The sequence below is a fragment of the Peromyscus californicus genome, unplaced genomic scaffold (assembly GCF_007827085.1).
Source record: "Peromyscus californicus insignis strain IS unplaced genomic scaffold, ASM782708v3 Scaffold_4__1_contigs__length_199733344, whole genome shotgun sequence".
Taxonomy (NCBI): domain Eukaryota; kingdom Metazoa; phylum Chordata; class Mammalia; order Rodentia; family Cricetidae; genus Peromyscus; species Peromyscus californicus.
Window position 1 is genome coordinate 121,709,585 of NW_026294562.1, and position 11,649 is coordinate 121,721,233.

Genomic DNA, 11,649 nt, shown 5'->3' on the forward strand with positions numbered 1-11,649 from the left:
ACCCTTTAGAAGAAAACCAAACAACATTGGAAAAGGAAAGCCAGAGAGTTGTTTTGGAAGAAATATTTATGAGAAAAGGAGGATCAAAACCAAGAGAAAAAAAAAACCGAAATATTCAGTGCAGTAGAAGAGGTTTTGAAGACGCTCAGTCAAAACATGATGGAAATCATAGGCCACTCGCTTCCATGTAATAAAATTCCCTACAAGTAAAACATCAGCTATAGCACAGAAGAAATTCTTTCAGTCTCATATTAACAATATATCAAATGATATACTTCAAAATATTTTGGGAGAAATGCACTCTGTGGCTGTGACATCATTGTACAAAAAAAAAAAAAAAAAACCTAAAAGCAGGAGAGAGAGAGAAATGTATGACAACAATGATACCTCATCAGAAAAACCACCATGCTTTAGAGAAAATAAGCCAGCAAGAAAAAGAAGTAATCCCCTAGACTTGGGGTACCACAAATGCATCTTTTTTTTTTTTTTTTAAATTTTTCGAGACGGGGTTTCTCTGTGTAGCTTTGCGCCTTTCCTGGAACTCACTTGGTAGCCCAGGCTGGCCTCGAACTCACAGAGATCCGCCTGCCTCTGCCTCCCGAGTGCTGGGATTAAAGGCGTGCGCCACCACTGCCCGGCTCACAAATGCATCTTAATGCTGACAGTTTAAATGTTCTTGTGTTAAAAACCGCTTTTTTCCTTATTCACCATTGCAAATTGGAAGGTATTTAGTTCAAACAGTTCTTGATAAGTTGTCTAATTTTGTTTCCCTTCATCTCGAAGACAGATTTCCCCCTGAAGGTAGTTATGATGACCTGTACCTTCTTAGACTACATAATTCTAAACTTAGCCCTAAGAACAGCCGTAGGCCAGGATGTAACACAAATTTAAAAGCAAGGTCAAAAATTACCTCTCTCTCTAAATTTAAAACAAAACCACATCTAGGCATTAGTGGTATTAAGTCCAAAAGCAAGACCAAGTTAGGTACTGGAGAGAAGATTCCAAGGGAGAACCAGTCCAAAACTGCCATTGGTCTGCCACAAACTCCACCAAAGAGGATGCCAAAACCCTACTGAAAACAAAACTACCAGCTTCAGAATTGAGAATTTATGCCAAGAACATAATAACTGATAATTTAGAAATAATTATGAAAGAACTTGAAAGAGTGGCACAAAATAGAGCCATGTTAAATACAGAAGCTTTACCATCTGGTCAAATCCTGGAAGCAAGTAAATTGTTAATGCGGTGTTGCAAGAATTGTATGCTACAAACAACCACAGTTTGGCTTCTCCAATTAATGTCTCAAATCCTGGTGAGCTTCGCTTATCAAAGTAGAATCCAAAGTAGAATCCGGGTGCAGGTTCCCCAACTGAGCAGCAGGCATGTTTTTACTTAGAGAATGCTTCCTCACAACTAGAACAGATTTTTCCTAAAGAAGGTATATTTAAAAAAAAAAAAGTTTGGCCGGGCGGTGGTGGCGCACGCCTTTAATCCCAGCACTCGGGAGGCAGAGCCAGGCGGATCTTTGTGAGTTCGAGGCCAGCCTGGTCTACAGAGTGAGATCCAGGAAAGGCGCAAAGCTACACAGAGAAACCCTGTCTCGAAAAACCAAAAAAAAAAAAAAAAAAAAAAAAAAAAAGTTTGACAAATGGCAAGCAGAAATAAATGATAGAGAAAATGAAAAGTCTACACTTTTAACCGTAGCTGAAAGCATTTTGACTGAAATTTCAATTAAAGTGAAGGATTTGGAGTACTCGCTTTCACTTTTAAATCTACCGCCACTTGAAGATTGTGGAAACAGATTCTATGATTGCTTTAAAGGTGGATCTACCAGAGCTGAGGATACGAAAGCACAAATCAATATGTTTGGACGGGAAATTGTCGAAATGCTATTTGAAAAATTGCAGCTGTGCTTCTTGTCTCAGATACCTATTAAAGACAGTAAGGGAATGCTAACAAGTAGGAAAGAATATGTTGCTGCTAAAAAAGTAAGCACAGTGTTCCGAGCAAGCACATCCTCAGTGGTGTGCAGACCTGTAACATGAAGACGAAAGATCAAGTGTCTATGAGTCCTAGCAACCAAATCGTCCAGGAGATCGTAGAAAGAGTCTTAAACATGTTAGAGTCATTTGTGGACTTGAAGTTTAAGCATATCTCTAAATAGAGTTTTCTGAAATAGTGAAAATGCCTATAGACAATCTCTTTCAAGTGCAACAGAGACAATTAAGCAGAAAAATGTTGCCAAAGTTACAACCATTTAGAAAGTTTGGTGATGAACCCAAGTCAAGTACTAGTACATCCAAGGAAAACATACAGAACACACTCCTACAGGTTCATTCATTCCATTCAGAATTACTTGCATATTCTGTCACTACTGTCAGTGACATGCTTAGCATAATCAAGAATAAGCTAGGCAAAGAAATAAGCCAAATGGAACCATATCCAGTTAGCATATTGAAAGAGAACATTGCTGTAAGTGAGATCATTGGTAGACTGGTAGACCAATGTACTCATTTCAGGGAGTCTTTGATCGCAAAGTTTCCAAACAAAAATTATTTCAAAAGAACTGAGAATGTTTACATCGTTAACCAGGTTGAATTTGCATCTCATGTGAAAATGCCTCCATCAAAGATGAGAAACACTAGTGTGAGAAGTAATACTCCACAGAGGAGTATATCTGGCTTGACGTTTAATTCAGAGGATGATACAAAAGAAAAGTATGGAATCACCTCTAATTCACCCTCACATATCAGTTCCTGTGTCAAAAATAATATTACAAGCTCAGAGCCAATGGAAAGGCCCAATTCAAAAGCTGTGCCATCGTGTTCTAGAAACAAAGCACAAGACCAGAGTCAAAGGAAACCAAACTTTGGACTTTTTGAGGAAGCCACAAAAGGTAACAATTCTCTTCCCAAAGGCAGTGTGTTATAAAAATTGTTTAAGAAAGCAAATGATTCCACAGAAGAATCACTAAAACAAATCATGTCATTCATAGAAATGGGGAAAGGTGAAAATCCAAGGGTTTTTCATTATGAGACCACCAAACCAATGGAGCCAAATGAAATTAAGACAAACGCTTCTCCACTCAAAATATGTTTAGCTGCAGATAATATTGTTAACACGGCATTGTCAAGCTATGGCTTCCCCATCAGCCACACCCAGCCTGGAGACTATGAAACCATTTTTTATGCCAAGGCAAAATCCTTTGTCTGCAGTAAATGGAGGAGAAAAGAATAAGAAAATTCTGCTCAGAATGTGGTATAAACAAATGACCTGTACAAATGAGGAAAAAAAAGTGAAGGTTTTGAAGCCCACCAAGAGGATTTTTCTTTATTTCACAAATGGAAAAATAAAAACTCCAAAATGACAGTGGAGACTTTGGAAGAAACTGACACAGTTGCCTTTGTTGATCAAGAACTGGGTCCAAATGAAATGCATTTGTTCACAAGACACATTACTGCATCTGTGATCACACATTTGAAGACCACCGAAGCTTCAGGTAAGCAAGAGATAAGTTAGTTTTCAAGTTGCAATAATTTTGGGAAAACAGTAAAAGGTATATTTAAAAGATCTCTTGTCCAAGAGTGTACATTTTGTTTTTTTCCTGAAAATAGCTTTAGAAATGTGAATAACGATTTGATTATTTTTAAACTTCCATGATACATAAAAGTGTTATTAAGTTAACTGTTTATGTATTAAGTAAAAAAAATGTGGGTTTTCCCCCCTCTAGACCTGTAGATAAGGGGGAAATGGAAAAAAATTAAAGTAGGGAACTTTGGTTGAGCATGCACTGTGAATCAAAAAGCTGCAAATGTTTGTGCATGCCTCTGCTGCTGCAGCCTATCATTAACTTTCTGGAACTGATACACTTGTATTTTATTCAAGATGATAGAGTAACACAAATCTTTAAGCTTACAAGTAAAATGTAGCATAGCATTGAATATATTGATGTAATATAGTTTAAAATAATCATTTCACTGGAGCTATGACAGGATGTTTCACCAAACCTGAAAAATCTGGTCTCGTAGTATCCATAACTATACAGTCAAGGCAGACATCAACCTACGACCTATAGATTTGAATATGGAAGACCTGTTTTCTCAACATATTGGCTAAGGCTAAGATTCCACAATTGTGAAGTATTGGAGGAAAATCCTATTTCTTCTTTCATTAAGTTTTACCTTTTACTTTAGTAAGGAGCCTCAAGGCAAAATACATTGCCAATATGTTGAATTTCCCAAATCTCCTCTAATCCAATCTAAAAATGCTTGTTTCTATCTTACATTTTTCTTTTAGTTTTGACTGAGGAGTTGTCTCATGTTTCTTCACTCCCAAAGAAATATTATGACTCAAAATAGCCTCTCAAAAGCATATATAGTAATTCTTCAATGTATCAGTTTTGTGAACATCTCTCTGAATCAGTCATCTGCTACTTAATTTCAAGCATTTCTGATGGCACCAAAGAGGGTAGCAAAGACAGAGCATGGCAAATCCAAGATGTAATCTCTAACAAAAACATACCAGTTCGTGCTCAAGTGTATATGAGCAGGTCTGTTTCCATTGGAGAACTCACGTTAAGTATTTTTGAAGTTATTATTGAAATCCTTTCTAATGGTAACATTATAAGTGCTGACAAGGCACATCAGACTTCCATAAAACCCAAGTACAGGTTCTGTCCAAGCGTGACTTCTTCTTGTAGATGTAACCAACAGTCTTATAAGATAAGAAACACAGAGCCAATTCAGAGAAGAAAGCCAAGAGGTCAGAGCTAAGAGCCTCACCCTTCCTGATTCAGGGATCCTCTCCAGCCAAGAGAGCTCTCCGAAAAGGACCTACTTCCTGTGTGTCTGTCTTTAAAGTCTTCCTGTTCTGCCTTGTCATTGGTTGTAAACCCAAACATGTGACTGCCTCGTCACTGCCTGAATGTACCGCCCTCCAGGTCCTTAAAGGCGTGCGCCACCGCCGCCATGCACTTGCTATGACTCTAATAGCTCTGACCCCCAGACAACTTTATTTATTAACATACAATTAAAATCACATTTCAGTACAAGTAAAATACCACCACATTTCCCCTTTTCTATTTTAATAAAAAGGAAAAAAAAGAAAAAAGGTTATAACTAACAAAAGAAAAACTATATACAAAAGTACAATGACTATATACAATATATACAAGTAATAAATGTCTAAACAATGTCTAGTACATTTGTATTTGACAAATTCAGAGAAAATAATTTCATTATCTATCCTATTTTGTTAAGTCCAAAATGTATCTAATTCACTTTCTATCCTAATTAATCTTCAACTATAACTAACTAACCTTCAACTATAGCTACCTAATCTTCAACTCCCTCAGAGACCCAAGAAGGAAATAATATTAGCTAACAAAAATAAAAACAGAAAGTGCATGCAAGCAACTTCCAAAAAATTTGTGAGTTGACAGAAACAGCCAGCTGCCTGGACAGTCACCTGAGGTTTCTCCACAGTGTTGGGGCATCATCTTCAGCCTATAGGCTTAGCATATCTGACAGACTCATTTGTGAAGTAGGATGTACACAAGGTCAACAGTTCAACCTCACATTGGGTGAGAGCAGTCCATGTACCAGAAACACCTGAATTCCACTAGTGTCATGTCATGATTCAGGATTTTAAATTCTGGAAATTGTTGTTGATTTTTTAATTCAGCTGTCCATTCTTCTTGGCTGTGTATATATGGCTTCGTCTTAGCATCCCGTTCTTCTCCACATCCCTCTGTCAAATGCCAGTTTACTATTGCGAGGCGTGAGCTTAGTTACTCTTCAAGAATAACTGTTTCAGCTGCTGTTCCATTGCACATCAGAAGCCATCGGCCCACTGCCTGTTCAGCTGCCTTCGAAGAAAAGGGCACTGTACCTTTTCCAAATTGCGAAGGCCACTTCAGGGATGGTGCCATATTGTCCTGGCCTCAGAAGATGCCTTTTGATAAAGCCATAACCACACTTGTTTTGGCAAGAATCAGTAGTCCTTTGTTTCATGTCCTGTCTGTCCATTTTGTCAGCAGTTTATTCAAGGATACTTTGTTGTCCAGTGGCTAACTTTTGCCACAATGAAAGTTAACTCCATACACAGTTTCTTCAATGCCCATATTTTCCCTGAAGTAGATTGGTACTGCCAGGAGCCGACATGTCTCATAATCATAACAAAAAAGAAAAATTTTCTAAGTTATTAAAACATTTTAAATGCCATATTCTGTAGATCTCTGAAGGGTTTGAAGATGACCTGTCTAAAATATATCTGCTCAATTTTTAAAACATATCTAATATGACTACAAGTTCTATTGTAATGTCTAACTACTAACTTTCATTTCTTTATATCCTAATAGTTGGTAATAATAACATTCAAGGATCAGAAAATTGCATTGTTAAATGAACGGTATAAGTACAATTAGAAATATATATATAGCATTTTCTAACAATATCAATTTCAATATATATAATTTGTATACAATATAAAACAATCCAATCCAATGTAAAGTATTTAAAACTAGTAATTGTCTTTTTCTTCTTCTTTCTTTCTCTTTTTTTTTTTTTAAACAAGAACCTTAAATCTAATCTCCTTTTCTTAGCCTTTTTCCTAACCCTTGACAACAACTTGTAACCAACTCCCCTAAACAATGAAAATTATCCCAGACCCAAAACCCATTAAAAAGACCAAAAAACCACCCGCCCCACACCACCTCTTTGGGAATGTGGGCGTTGTATTCTTAAAATTGCTTCCTGCTGGGTATGGGCGAAGTTATCTTTATCCTGAAAGAAAAATTTTAGGTTAATTGTCAAATCCTAGGAAAGGTAACCATATCCTTCATTATCCATTCTGTGTATAATGCCAAAGTTCAGGGTTTATCTCAAATCTTTATTCAAGTAGTCTTTGAGACTGGATCATCTCAGCTAGTCATCTCAAAATTGCTATGAGCACCTTGTGGTTCAAAGCTGATCTGTAGATGATGTTTGTCAGCTTAATGATGTTATTATTGTCCACGTGGAATTGTTGTTGTTGTGGGGCCCCAACTTCTTCCTGGAAACTTCAGTTGATGTTAGGCCTGGCCCTGATTTCCTGCAGAAAACTGATAAGAGACTCGAACACAAAGACATATATATGCAGCTAATTGAAGCCTTTTTTTCTAGAATTAATACTCTATATGACCATTCATATCTTAACAAAGGTTAAAATGTATATATATCTATATATCTATATATTAATCTTGTAAATTTTGATATAAAATTTATACTTTAAGAAAAGTTTTAAAGAATCAGAATAGAATCAAAGAGTTGAGATTAGTAATAGAATAGTCCCTTAGTTAATTTGGGTTTTCTCCTATCCCATAGCAGAAGATGGCTCTTTTATTCTGGCATGATACAGGGGGTTTGCATTTTCCTTTTAACAACATGCTTGAGTTTAAAGAAGGAGAGAGCCATTCTCCAACTCCAAAGTCAGCTTTAAATTTTAATTGAACTGGGACTATTAGAAGACCAGTAGTGTTAAATTTTTAGAGAAAAGCAGAAACAAACATTTAGGAAGACATAAAATTTTTTAGATAATATATACCCATACGCCGTTTCACTCTGTTTCCTGGGATAGATGATTTGTCCCTTTTCTCAGTTGTCTCATTTGTCCAGTGTTCTTCAGATTCCTTAACCTTCATTCTCCTAAAAGACAAAAGCAAAAACCTTTCCCCAAGACTAATTTTGGGGATGTTCCCTTTTGGCAAGTTATTATCTGATTAAATGAAAAGACATGTGTTAATGGTATAAGTTAGTTTAAATTGGATGTTCATGCTTGTTGAAGAACTATCACCTCCTCTAATTAAGAGGTTTCTCTTGTTCAAATCGAACCTTTATCAATTTTGATGGTACCCACAGTTTATCTTCTCCTGTAGAAACAAAAGCAAAGCCTCGTCCCCAATGTAACACATACCCTGGTTTCCATTCTGAGGTCAGCACATCCTTAAAGTATATAGGCTGATTTAATTCTGTAGTTTTTTCTATTATCCAATGTCTCTCTGCAGCTGTTGTTCCTTTCTCATTGGCATTAAGAAAATTCAAAGTTAATAGAGCATTATGCAGTCTATTTCTGGGGGTTTTTGTTACCCCTTTCTGTTTATTTAGCATATCCTTTAGAGTTCTGTTTGATCTTTCCACAATTGCTTGACCTGTAGGATTATGTGGTATGCCTGTAATATGCTTTATATTGTAATAAGCAAAAAACTGTTTCATTTTAACAGAGACATAAGATGGAGCATTATCAGTTTTGATTTGTGCAGGTATACCCATGATGGCCATAACTTCGAGCAAATGAGTGATTACAGAATCAGCTTTTTCAGAACTCAAAGCAGTTGCCCACTGAAATCCTGAATAAGTATCGATAGTGTGGTGTACATATTTCAGTTTTCCAAATTCTGCAAAGTGAAACATGTCCATCTGCCAGATTTCATTCCTTTGAGTACCTTTTGGGTTACATCCAGCTGGTAATGGCGTTTGATTGTAGAAGGAACAAGTAGGACATTTCTTTACTATTTCTTTGGCTTGTTGCCAGGTTATGGAAAAATCTTTTTTTAAACCTTTACTATTGACATGATGTTTTTTATGAAATTCTGAGGCCTCCAGCACATTTCCTATCAATAATTTATCAATCTCATCATTGCCTTGTGCTAGAGGGCCTGGCAGACCAGTATGGGATCGAATGTGAGTTATATATAAAGGATGACTCCTTTTCCTGATTGTATCTTGTAATTGAATAAATAGTGAAGCTAATTCTGAAGCATCAGGGATAAATTCTGCAGTTTCAATATGTAATACTACTCTTTCAGCATACTGAGAGTCAGTTACTATGTTGAGAGGTTCTGAAAAATCCATTAATACCAACAGAATAACATACAATTCTGATTTTTGAACTGAATTATAAGGACTTTGAACCACTTTACTTAAATTTTCTGATTTGTAACCTGCCTTTCCTTGTTTGTTGGCATCTGTATAAAATGTACGAACTCCAGATATGGGTTTTTCCCGTACAACTCGAGGCAAGATCCAATCAGCTCTCTTTATAAGATCAATTCTATCGCTTTTGGGATATTTGCTGTTAATTTCTCCCAAAAAATTACTGCAAGCTCTTTGCCAAGGTTCACTTTCTGTCCATAATTTTTCAATATCCTCCTTAGTTAAAGGTACGACAATTTCTGCTGGGTCTATTCCTGCTAATTGACGAAGTCTCAATTTTCCTTTCCAAATCAAGTCAGAGATTTTTTCCACATAAGTTTTTAATTTTTTATTTGGTTTATTTGGTAAAAATATCCATTCTAATATAATATCTTCCCTCTGCATTAATATTCCTGTAGGAGAATGTCTAGAAGGTAAAATAACCAAAATGCAATCCAGCTTTGGATCAATACGATCCACGTGTCCTTCATGTACTTTCTTTTCTACCAAGGCCAATTCTTTCTCAGCTTCAGGTGATAATTCTCTTGGACTATTTAAGTCCTTGTCACCTTCTAAGGTTTTGAACAAATTATGCAGTTCATCATTTTTTACCCCAACAATAGTTCTTAGATGAGAAATATCTCCAAATAATCTTTGAAAGTCATTAAGAGTCTGTAGTCGATCTCTCCTAATTTGCACCTTTTGGGGTCTAATTTTTTGTAGCTCTATTTTATATCCTAAATAATTAATAGAATCTCCTCTTTGTATCTTTTCAGGAGCAATTTGTAGTCCCCAGCAAGGCAAAATTTTCTTTACTTCTTCAAACATTCTTTCTAAAGTATCTGCATTTGAGTCAGCTAGTAAAATATCATCCATATAATGATAAATTATAGATTTAGGAAATTTTTTACGTATCACTTCCAATGGCTGTTGTACAAAATATTGGCACAGAGTTGGGCTATTCAACATTCCTTGTGGGAGGACTCTCCATTGAAATCTTTTAACCGGTTGAGAATTATTGTAAGTAGGCACTGTGAAAGCAAATCTTTCTCTGTCTTTTTCTTGTAAGGGTATTGAAAAGAAACAGTCTTTTAAATCAATAACTATGAGAGGCCATCCTTTTGGTAACAGAGTAGGCAAAGGAATTCCAGATTGTAGAGAGCCCATTGGCTGAATTACTTTGTTAATTGCTCTAAGGTCTGTTACCATTCTCCATTTACCAGATTTCTTCTTAATAACAAATACAGGAGAATTCCAAGGGCTGGTTGATTCTTCAATATGCTGAGCATTTAACTGTTCTTCTACCTGCTCTTCTAAAGCCTGGAGTTTCTCTGTTGTTAAAGGCCATTGCTGGACCCATACAGGCTTGTCTGTCAACCATTTTAAAGGTAGAGCTGTTGATGTCTTTGGAAGATCATCAGTTGTTGTGCCCTGTTCTTGTATAATATGGATGGCTGGTGACCACTCAGAATAATGCCTTCTAATATTTCTCTCAGAAACATGTGCTAGTTTGCTAGTTTAAGATTTGTTTCTGAGATTGGAGGGATGTTAATCTGAGTATTCCATTTTTTCTTTTTTTTTTTTTTTTTAATTTTCCTGAGCTGAGGACCGAACCCAGGGCCTTGTGCTTGCTAGGCAAGCGCTCTACCACTGAGCTAAATCCCCAGCCCCTGAGTATTCCATTGTTGTAACAAGTCTCGACCCCACGGGTTCATAGCTATGTTAGCCACATATGGTTTTAATTTTGCTCTCTGTCCTTCTGGACCTATACATTCGAGCCATCTTGCACTCTGTTTCACCTGAGATAATGTCCCAATTCCTAACAGTTGAATGTTTACCTCCTGAAGAGGCCAAGTTGGATGCCAAAATTCTGGTGCAATTATGGTAATGTCCACACCTGTGTCTACCAGACCAGACAACAAAACACCATTTATTTTTATGGATAATTTTGGTCTTTGTTCATTAATAGAAGTTTGCCAAAAAAATTTCTTTATGTTTTCTCCTGAATTTTCTATTCTCTCTGTTTCATCATCCTGACCAGCATGACTTATTCCAATAGGCATTTGGTTATTTAATTGTTCTGAGTAGGAGTTTCCTCTACGACTGCAGGAAAGGTTTGAACTGGATTTGCTATTGGGGCCTGCATGAGGCCCCTCTGGGAGTTTCCCGAAGACTGAGGCAAAGGATTACCCTGTCTGTCCCTTGTTGATCTACATTCGTTGGTCCAGTGTTTTCCCTTACCACACCTTCTGCATACTCCAGAAGGAAGGGGCAGTCTGTTGCCATTGTTCCTTGAAGAAACATTGTTTCTAGGAATGACCTGTTTACAGTCCCTTTTCAAATGTCCTTGCTTTCCACATCCAAAACATCTAACATTCCTCAAACCTCTTGAAATTGCTTCTCCTACCCACGTATCATCATGCTCATGAGCTTCAACATTAACCGTGTCTCTAATCCAATCTTCCAAAGGTGCAGATCTTGCCTTTAACGGCCTGATTATTGTTTTGCATGCTGCATTCGCATTCTCAAAGGCCAAAGACTCAATTATTATCTTACTAGCTTCTGAATCCGGGAACATTCTCTTTACTGCTGAAGCCAGTCTTTGTAAAAAATCTGTGAAAGATTCTTTTGGGCCTTGTACAACCTTTGTAAATGACTCAGTTTTTTTTCCTGGTTCCTCAACTCTGTCCCATGCATTCAA

General features: G+C 36.7%; 1 pseudogene; it reads left to right on the plus strand.

The window, feature by feature from the left end:
- Window positions 1-11,649, plus strand: part of LOC128123948 (fibrous sheath-interacting protein 2-like) — a 93,771-nt pseudogene that overhangs the window by 8,332 nt on the left and 73,790 nt on the right.